We start from the raw sequence: 10218 nt of genomic DNA, 5'->3' as shown, positions 1-10218 counted from the left end.
TAGCTAATGCCTCATCCTAATCTTGGCAAGAAGAGCAGGGGCATCATGCAAGGGGCCAACATTCTGTCGTTAATCTGCAATTATTGTGAGGTCATACCTTGAGCATCCTGGCAGAGCAAAAGTTATGCACACAAAGATTTACTAACACATCTCATTTGGGGTTGGGGGTGGGGAGGTACTTCCTATGAATTAGGATGCAGTAGCCATTCAGTGGCTCAACAGACTGGGACTAATGGCAGGTATTTCCTGCTTCTATGTTCGTGATTCGCAGCAGAATGGTTCTGAAGTTGGCTTAGCCATTTATGTTGAATGTTCACCTGCTATATCTTTCCAATGACAATACGTGCAATTCTTTGACAGCAAAAGCCAGGTTGTTTGGGTTTGTTTGTTTTTTGCTGGTTGTGGCAGTACAATCAAGTTTAGCACCAATATTTATTTACTTCATAAAACTTATACACCGCTTGATTGTAAAAAAAAGAAAGAAGCTTGAAGCAGTTGACAAAAAGATAAAACAATAAAAGATTAAAAAAATTGCTAACACACCACAATAATTACTATTCCACTTGTGAAAAATGGGTTAGGCTCCATTACAAAATTGCTCTTTCCCCCCTTTTCTTTTAGGAAACTTACACAAATTGATGGTAGATGTAAAGCAGAATCCTACTATGAAGTGTACAGGCTTTTCCCAGCACCTAAGAAATGAATTAAAGTAACATTTCCTTTAACTTTCAAATTAAGTTTTGATTAACACTAGCCTAGGAACAAAATCTGGGATAATAAGACAAAGCAGATATTCTGTTTGACAGAAACTATGTTGCACTAGGCCCACGTGCCAGGGTATAAATATCATAAATGTTCTCATAATAAGCAGCTGAAGAAAGGATGGGGTCATTTTTCCCTTCAAAGTTTTTTCTTTCTCTCTCTCTCTCTGCCTTGTCCCTTAATTACAGTTGCTGCTTCCAAGTTCTACCAGCTGCTGCCACTGCAATGGATAAACAAATCAATTTGAGGAGATATTTAGGAAGATGGACTTGGAATACATATATGAATTCTCTGGAAATGAAGGGTTTGCAACACAATTTTAGGAAAGGTTAGTGCAAATTGATTTTCATGCATCTGAAGGTTATTTTCTGCACCTGTTAGAAGGAATCAATAACTGAACTACATATGACTTGATGGAATCCTGTGTTCAAATTGATTACAATAGAGGCCATAGGAACTTCTGGAGGAAAAACATAACAAAGATAACCCCCCTCGCAACACACTTAGTGTGTAGTCGACAAAGAATCTGGATCATATGTGCAAACCAAAAAGAAAAGCTGGAATTTTGTTCCAACTGACTGTTTGGGGTTCTTCCCTCTGTAAGTGCTCAGAGTGACAAAGACCATAACTTATGAAGATAATGGTATTAGAATCTGTCCCCCTCTGCACTACACATTTAAAGCAGTATTATGCCATATTACACAGTCACCATAAAGAATCCTGGCACCTGTGGTTTGTTGAGGGTGTTGAGAGTTGTTAGTGTATTCCTATTCCCCTCTCAGAGCTATAACACTTATGGTGTTCCCAGAAAGAGGGATTTGTTGGCCCTGTGGAATCTGTAGTTCTGAGAGGGGAATAAGAATCATTCCATGGGTTCCTCCTCATCTAAGAAAGCAAGTCTTTAATCCTTATAGAATTTGAGATATGAAGCAAAGTGTGTAGACAGGTGAGTGGTACTCCAAAATATCTGGAAGACACCAGACTGGAGACATCTACTGGAGTTGATCAAGATGCCTACCCACTGAGAAGTAACAGTGATAAACCCTGAATACTAGTTTTTCAGATCTCATCACCAAATTGACTACCAATAATAGACAACTGCTCTGATGAGACGTATTTATTTGAAATATTTATTACCCACCCACCACTGACCCACTGTAAACTGAGGTGCTTTTAGTCAAAGGGTGGGTGCAATCCTATACACACTTACCTGAGCATAAGACCTATTAAACTCTGTAGGGCTTACCTCTGAGTAAGTGTGTAAAATTTCAGGCTGCAAGTAACAGGGGAAAATTCTCTGAAATAGCACATGTTACACCCTTGTCAAGAGTTTCATTGAATTCTGTAGAAAAAATATTGAAGTTGGAAATGGAATGTCTGGTATCATTTATATTATAAAATGCCATCCAACTATATGTATGAATGTCAAAGTCTTTGCTTGGTGATAAAAATGCAAACCATATTTATGCCCCTCTATGAAATGTAGTCCTGCCCACCTAGAAGTTCGAAAGCACGTCAGAGTGCAAGTAGATAAATAGGTAACACTCCGGCGGGAAGGTAAATGGCATTTCCGTGCACTGCTCTCGTTCACCAGAAGCAGCTTAGTCATGCTGGCCACACGACCCGGAAGCTGTCTGTAGACAAACGCTGGCTCCCTCAGCCTATAGAGCGAGATGAACGTCGCCTATGACTGGACCTAATGGTCAGGGGTACCTCTACCTTTATGAAATGTAGATTGACTGTATACAGGATTTTATGGTTTAATAGCAAGTGGTCTGAGATATGAAGGAGATCTCTATTCCCTCTCTGATTCCCAAAGTCCCACGTCCTTCATCTTTGTGTCCTCGCATGGATCTTGTTCTCTGGCTTTCGTGGAAGTAGCTACAAGCCCATTTACATTCTAGTATGTTTGGCAGTACAATTTGAAAGAGTCAGTTAATATGACCTGTTCACGAATCCACTCGTGTTTTTCCTTCAGTGCTTTTTTTTCTAGAAAAAGAGGTGCCAGTACTCACCATGAAGTTGTTACAGTCAGTGCCACACTTTTTAACAACAAAAAAGTGGTGTCAGTACTGCGTACCATTGAGTACCCCCTGGGGGGGGGGACCCACTGGTTTCCTTCCTCTTTATTTCAAATTATCTCAGATCCCCCACCTCAGCTTCTGAAGTCTGAAACTGAAGGAAAGTAAAGCAACAAACCAAAATAAATGACAACGGCAATGGCAAATTGGTGCACGTGCAAGGATGTTCTCTGTCTCTCACACACAAGCAAATACTGTAAGAGCTAATAAATGGGGCTTTCACCAGTGGAGTGTTTTGAGGTTTGGATTAGACAGTCACATGGAACATTCTATGAGCCCAGCATGTGTGATGGAAAGGAGAATATATCCAGAGCCATGATTTTCTTAACTGCTACAATTCATTGGAAACATCTCTCTCCCCCCCCTATTTTTAATTCCCAAGTATATTCAGTATAAATGTTCCTAAAATACTGTCAAAGGCAGCAATTTTAGTTGATGTCCAATAGACAATTTGTGTTTAAATGAGTGCCAAGAAGAATAAACATTTCAAAGCTGTAGAACATCATGGCTTGTCCAGACAACAGCAAGAGCAAAGAAAATGGTTTCTTTTCAACCCTTTACTTAGGCTGACATGAATCCAAACAGGAGTTGTTCAATATTTTGGGCCCAATCTGCAATGCAAGGCTGGGAACCTATGGCCTTCTAGGTGTTGTACAACTCCACATCATCCTTGACCATCAGCCATGTGGACTGTGGGGCTGATGGGAGATGGTGCTCAAGTCCAACACTATCACATTCCACATGGTTCCTCTCTCTCTAATGTAATGCACAAGCAGGATAGCAGCCATTACAGACCTCAATGCTGCTGCACTTTTGGGAGTCTCAATAGCTGTCTTTCAAAACTGGGAATGTGCAAAGAGATTTTACTAGTTTTACTGAAATGTCCTCATCTGAAAATTCCTTGAATGTTTTTCTTGAGCAGGTTCATCCAATTATTAACATCCCTTTCTTATTTGGAGACAACAATAAAAAGGTAAAGGTAAAGGACCCCTGACAGTTAAGTCCATTCACGGACAACTGGGGGGTTGCGACGCTCATCTCACTTTACTGGCTGAGGCAGCCGACGTTTGTCCGCAGACAGTTTTTCCGGGTCATGCGGCTAGCATGACTAAGCTGCTTCTGGTGAAACCAGAGCAGCGCATGGATACGCCATTTACCTTTCCGCCAGAGCGGTACCTATATATCTACTTGCACTTTGACGTGCTTCCGAACTGCTAGGTTGGCAGGAGCTGGGACTGAGCGATGTGAGCTCACCCTGTCGCGGGGATTCAAACCACCAACCTTCCAATCAGCATGCCCTAGGCTCAGTGGTTTAGACCACAACACCACCTGCGTCCCTTGGAGACAACAATAGGCAAGGTCAATTGTGGTGGATCAAGGAAGTATACCCCTGTATATTCTGTTGGACCTCTCCATGGATTTGATATTTATTTCTTTATACTTTTTATACTTCTTAATATAATTAAAAATCCTCCCCTTTTGGCTTTGATCCTGCCTACTGCCAGCATATGCCCCCCAACAGATTACCTTATAGGAAATGTGGCCCTTGGCAGACCAGAATATGTCTACCCTTTGTCAGGGAACTGCCACCGGAGAGACAGGTGGTGGACAGGCTACAGGAGAATAGGAGAGAATCTGCAGTAGAAGAGGGAACCAGCAGGGGGAGTGCAGGAGTCACAGTGGAGGGGAGGCTCTGGGATGCTTCCAGTGAGAGTAGTGGAGAGGTAACGGGACCCCCGTTGGGAACGCCCACCCTTCGCCGGAAACTGTCACGCAGAGAGTCTCGAAAGCGCATGTCTGTCAAAGAGCTTTTATGTTGGCGTAAATTCCGTAGACGCCCACTGTCAGATTCTACCAGCGACTGACGGAGTCATGCTTTGGGGGCTCCGTTAGTGCATCGGTTTGGATGACCAGCCAAACCCCAGAGGGATCAAGCTTTTACGCACAAGCAGCTCACTATCCCATCACAGCAATCTGACAGTCTTTGAAAGCAGCTTGTGCAAGCAGAAGGCATCATGAGCGAACCATCCGGAACCGGAGGAGCAGGAGCGGGAGCTGGCGCAGATCCAAGCCTGGAACAAAGGTACAGGGCGTTGGAGGTCCAGCTGGCACTGCAAACGGCGAGGCTCGAGGAGAGGAGGGCTCAAGATGCAGATAAGGGGAAAACCACCCCACTTGCCAGACGGGTGCCTGGACTGGTGCAGAAATTTGGGGGGGATCCCCGGAACTATCAAGCCTTTAGGACAGAGATGCAATATGCTCTCAATCTACTGTTTGATGACTTCCCCGACGAGAACTCTAGAGTGGCGTACGTGATTGGCCATCTAGAGGGAGGGGCGAGGGACTGGGTTCGGCCCCTGATGGCAGCCAATAATGAAATCTTAAAGGACACAATGAAGTTTTTCCGCGCCATGGACTTGATGTTTTCCAGCGAGATCGAGCAGGGAGTGGTGCGCAGGCAGTTAATGGCGTGTAAACAGGGGAGCCGATCTGTACGTGAGTACTGGACTGAGTTCACCATGCTGATTCATAGACTTGGGTGGGACCTTGCTAGTGAACCTATTCAAATGCTGTTTGAAGAAGGTCTCTCTCCGGCAGTGAAAGATGAACTTTCCCGGGCGCCTAGGGCGGAGTCTATGGATCAGCTGACTAAATCAGCGCTGTCCATTGGCGCACGCCAGGAAGCTAGAGCTATGGAAAAGCGGGAAGGAAAGGGGGAACGTTGGAAGGACTTCCGCATTCCAGAGATTCCGGAGCAGCCTTTCCCGCCAGCAGAGCCGATGGAACTTGGAACAGCGCGCGCGCGCGCAGTTTCAAACACCAGTGAAGGGCGGAAGAAGGAGGGAAAGAGCGGCAAGAGATGCTATCTCTGCCAACAGCCAGGTCACTTTGCCAGAGTCTGTCCGCAAAGGAAGGAATGGCAAGGGATGGCGGGAACTGTTGGGGGGAAGGAGGAAGAAGAAATCACGGAGCCAGTAAAAGCCAACGCCTGGTTGCCAACATCAGGGCACAGCAGCCAGGCCAGGGAGTAATGAATGTGCCCACGCCGGAACCTCCAAGACCAGCGCTTGTGATAGAGGTGTTGCTGGAACTGGCAAACGGACACCCACTGAAGATAAAGGCGCTATTGGATTCAGGTAGCTCATGTAATTTCATGAGCAAAGAGTTTGCAGCTGCACACCAAATACAGACTATCCCATTGAGTAAGCCTTTGCAGGTTACCACGATTGATGGGAGGGAGCTGTTGGGAGGAGAAGTGAGCCAACAGACTGTACCAATGATAATGAGGGTGGCACGACACACCGAACTGATAGCGTTTAACGTAGCCACCTTGGGAGGAGCTCCTATTATCTTGGGTATGAGCTGGCTGGCGCTACACGATCCGCTAGTAGGCTGGCATCAGAGAGTGGTTTCCTTTGGATCAGCACATTGCCTAGAACACTGCAAGGAGGGAGAGGCTCAGGCAGGCGCCAGGGGCACTCTAGCAGGGATGGAAGTGATGGACAAAGGGAGGGTGCCACCACAATACGCTGACTTGCTTGACGTATTCAGCGAAAAAGAAGCAGATAAACTGCCCCCGCACAGACCCTTTGATTGTCAAATTACCTTACTCCCAGGCGCACAATTGCCAGTGGGCAAGCTGTATGCAATGTCAGACAGTGAGATGCAGGAGTTAAGGGAGTTCATTGACAAGAATCTCAAGCGAGGTTTCATCAGAGAGTCACGAGCGGTGGGGGGCAGCCCAGTGTTCTTTGTGGACAAAAAAAACACAGGCAAGCCCAGGCTTGTATGTGATTTCAGGGCCCTAAATGCAGTGTCAGAACCAGTGACTTTCCCTATGCCCAGAATTGATGACATTCTAACACGGGTGAGAAAAGGGAAAATTTTTACCAAGCTGGACCTTAGGGGGGCATATAACTTGATACGTGTGAGAAAGGGGGATGAGTGGAAGACCACTATGTTCACCCCCTTGGGGGCCTTTGAGTACACCGTTATGCCTTTCGGATTACAAGGGGGCTCCGCCTGTTTTCAATCATTCATGAATCACGTCCTGGGGCCACTGCTCTACAAGAACTGCGTAGCGTTCTTAGATGACGTTCTGGTGTACTCAGACAATGAGGAGCAGCATGTGCGAGATGTAAGAGAGGTACTGAGCAAGCTGCGAGAAAACCGGCTGTGGGTGAAACTGGAGAAGTGTCAGTTTCATACCAAGGAGGTGGAATTCCTGGGGTACCGGTTGTCTGACAAGGGATTGGCCATGGATCCCAGCAAGGTTCAAGCGGTACTGGAATGGAAAACACCAAAGACCAAGAAGGACGTGCAAAGGTTCCTGGGCTTCGGAAACTTCTATAGGAAGTTCATCAAAAACTTTGCCCATTTAACAGCGCCCATCACGGATTGTCTTAGTAGCAAAAAGAAATTTGTTTGGACGGGAGAAGCGCAACAAGCGTTCGAACGCTTAAAGCAGGCGTTTGCGTCGGAAGAGCAACTCTTGCACGTGGATCTACAACAACCAATGAGAGTGGAGACTGACGCGTCAGACCGAGCGGTGGGGGCCGTTCTTCTCCAGCCGGGAAAAGATACGTCTGAATGGAGACCGTGTGCATTCTTCTCGCGGAAGTTGAACAAATCAGAGAGGAACTACACAGTGTACGACCGAGAACTGCTCGCCATTCATGAAGCATTCCGGAAATGGCGGCACTTGCTGATTGGGGCGCAGCACAAGGTTCAAGTCCGAACTGACCACAAAAATCTGGAATACTGGAGAACAGCCCGAGTGCTGAACCAGAGACAAGTGAGATGGGCCCAGGAGTTCTCCAAATTCCACTTTGAGATTCGTTACGTGCCCGGCTCCGAGAACGTGAGGGCGGACGCTCTTTCCAGGAAACCTGAGTACTTAGAGGGGGAGGGAGCGCCTGAGGCAAGGCATGTAATCCCTGAAGACCGCTGGGTGTGTGGGGCGGCATTGGTGGGGCAGAGGGAACTGATAGAGGGTACGGAGAACGATGAATATGCCCAAGAGAAACTCAGAGAGCTCCAGAGGACAGAGGAGAACACAGGGGGGTTCGAAGAAAAGAACGGGGCGTTGTATTACAAAGGGGCACTGTACATACCCGACGGGGAACTGAGGGGCAGAGTACTCAAGCAGTTGCATGACAGCCCCACAGCGGGACATTTTGGACAGCACAAAACCATGTGGTTGGTTACCAGGGAGTTTTGGTGGCCCAAGGTGAGGGAGGACGTACGGGAATATGTCAGGGGTTGCGACAGGTGCCAGCGAGCGAAAGGAGAGAGGGTGGCGCCAGCGGGGCTATTACAACCCTTACCCACGCCCGAAAGGCCATGGGAGGCAGTATCCATAGATTTTATGACGGACCTGCCAAAATCCAAAGGCAAAACAGCTGTCATGGTGGTGGTAGATCAATTAACCAAGATGTGTCATTTTATAGCTTGTTCACATGCAGTCACAGCGGAGGAAACCGCCAAGTTGTTTGTAGAACATATTTTCAAGTTGCATGGCGCCCCCTTGAGGGTGGTCAGCGACAGAGGGAAACAATTTACTTCCAGGTTCTGGAGGAAACTTATGAGCTTACTGCACGTAGAACTCAATTTCTCAACTGCCCGGCACCCAGAAACCAATGGGCAAGCGGAAAGGGCAAATGGGGTTTTACAACAATACTTGAGGTGTTATGTAAAGGACAGAGAAAATGATTGGGTGGATAAGTTACCTCTAGCAGAATTTGCCTACAACAACGCGGAGAACGTGTCCACAGGGATGAGTCCCTTCCTGGCAAATTATGGGTGTCACCCCCGGGCATTCCCAGGAGAGGGAGGGGAGAGGTGGAGCGTGCCGGTGGCGGAATATTTTTTTGAAGAGATGGAGGCGATCCACCGTCAGCTTCAACTTAACTTAGAGAAAGCCAAGGAAGAATATAAGAAGCAAGCAGACAGAAATAGGAGGGAAGGTGAAACTATAAGGGTGGGGGACCGGGTGTGGTTGTCCACCCAAGGGCTACCGTTCAAGGGCGGGAGTAAGAAATTGAGGCCCAAAAGATTGGGACCCTTTGAGGTCATACAGCAGGTCAACCCAGTGGCATTCAAACTCAGGCTGCCCAGTCACATGAAATTACACCCAGTATTTCACAGGTCATTACTGTCGCCGTACCGAGAGGGACGCGAGTGGGGGGAGCGTGAGAGAGAGGCCACCCAAACGCCCGTGATAGAAGAGAGAGAGCGCGACATGAACGTGGCAGGAATCATTGATTCCAGGTGGAAGGGAAATCAGGTGGAATATCTGGTAGAATGGGAGGGGGAAGCAGAGTCGGAAAACACTTGGGTACCAGCAGAGGTAGTCAATGACGAGGTTTTAATAGAAACATTTCATCAGCGTTTCCCAAGAAAACCGCAACCTGTGGCTCGATTTAGAAGGGAACACTTTGGGACCACCGATGAGGAAGGAGAGTTTGAAGGGTTCCCAGAGTCAGGGGTGGGTGAAGAAGCCGACTCCGACGAAGAAGAGGAAGACAGGGAGAGAGACGGTACGCCGTGGCCGGAAGTGTTAGAATCCTCGGACGACGAGGAGAGTTCCTTCAGGGGCTTTCCGCCCTCACCGCCAGTGGGAGAGGAGGCGGGAGGGGGTGAAGGGGGCCCTGGGGGGGAGGTGGATGTCAGGGAACTGCCATCGGAGAGACAGGTGGTGGACAGGCTACAGGAGAATAGGAGAGAATCTGCAGTAGAAGAGGGAACCAGCAGGGGGAGTGCAGGAGTCACAGCGGAGGGGAGGCTCTGGGATGCTTCCAGTGAGAGTAGTGGAGAGGTAACGGGACCCCCGTTGGGAACGCCCACCCTTCGCCGGAAACTGTCACGCAGAGAGTCTCGAAAGCGCATGTCTGTCAAAGAGCTTTTATGTTGGCGTAAATTCCGTAGACGCCCACTGTCAGATTCTACCAGCGACTGACGGAGTCATGCTTTGGGGGCTCCGTTAGTGCATCGGTTTGGATGACCAGCCAAACCCCAGAGGGATCAAGCTTTTACGCACAAGCAGCTCACTATCCCATCACACCCTTGAACTAAAGAGTCAGTCAAACAAGCTAGTAAGAAGAAAAGGAAATCTTCATGTTATCTTATGAATATTTCTATGGTAGCAAAACTAACTGTTATGAAGTTATGGCAGAAAGTTGGGTGAGAGAGAATCAGAGCTAGTAGCACACTTTATTTGATTAACAGAAGCGTCAGTTCATGAATCATGCTTTGGAATGCAAGATGGGAAGAAACACTTTCTTGAACAGTAGTGCATTCACATGCATGAATGACTTTTCAGTTCACATTCCATGATCTGAAATAAACTATGTTTACTGACAATAGATTTGTTAGA

This window comes from Podarcis erhardii (assembly GCF_964252035.2).
Source record: "Podarcis erhardii genome assembly, chromosome: 8".
NCBI lineage: Eukaryota > Metazoa > Chordata > Lepidosauria > Squamata > Lacertidae > Podarcis > Podarcis erhardii.
This window is presented reverse-complemented; position numbering follows the sequence as displayed.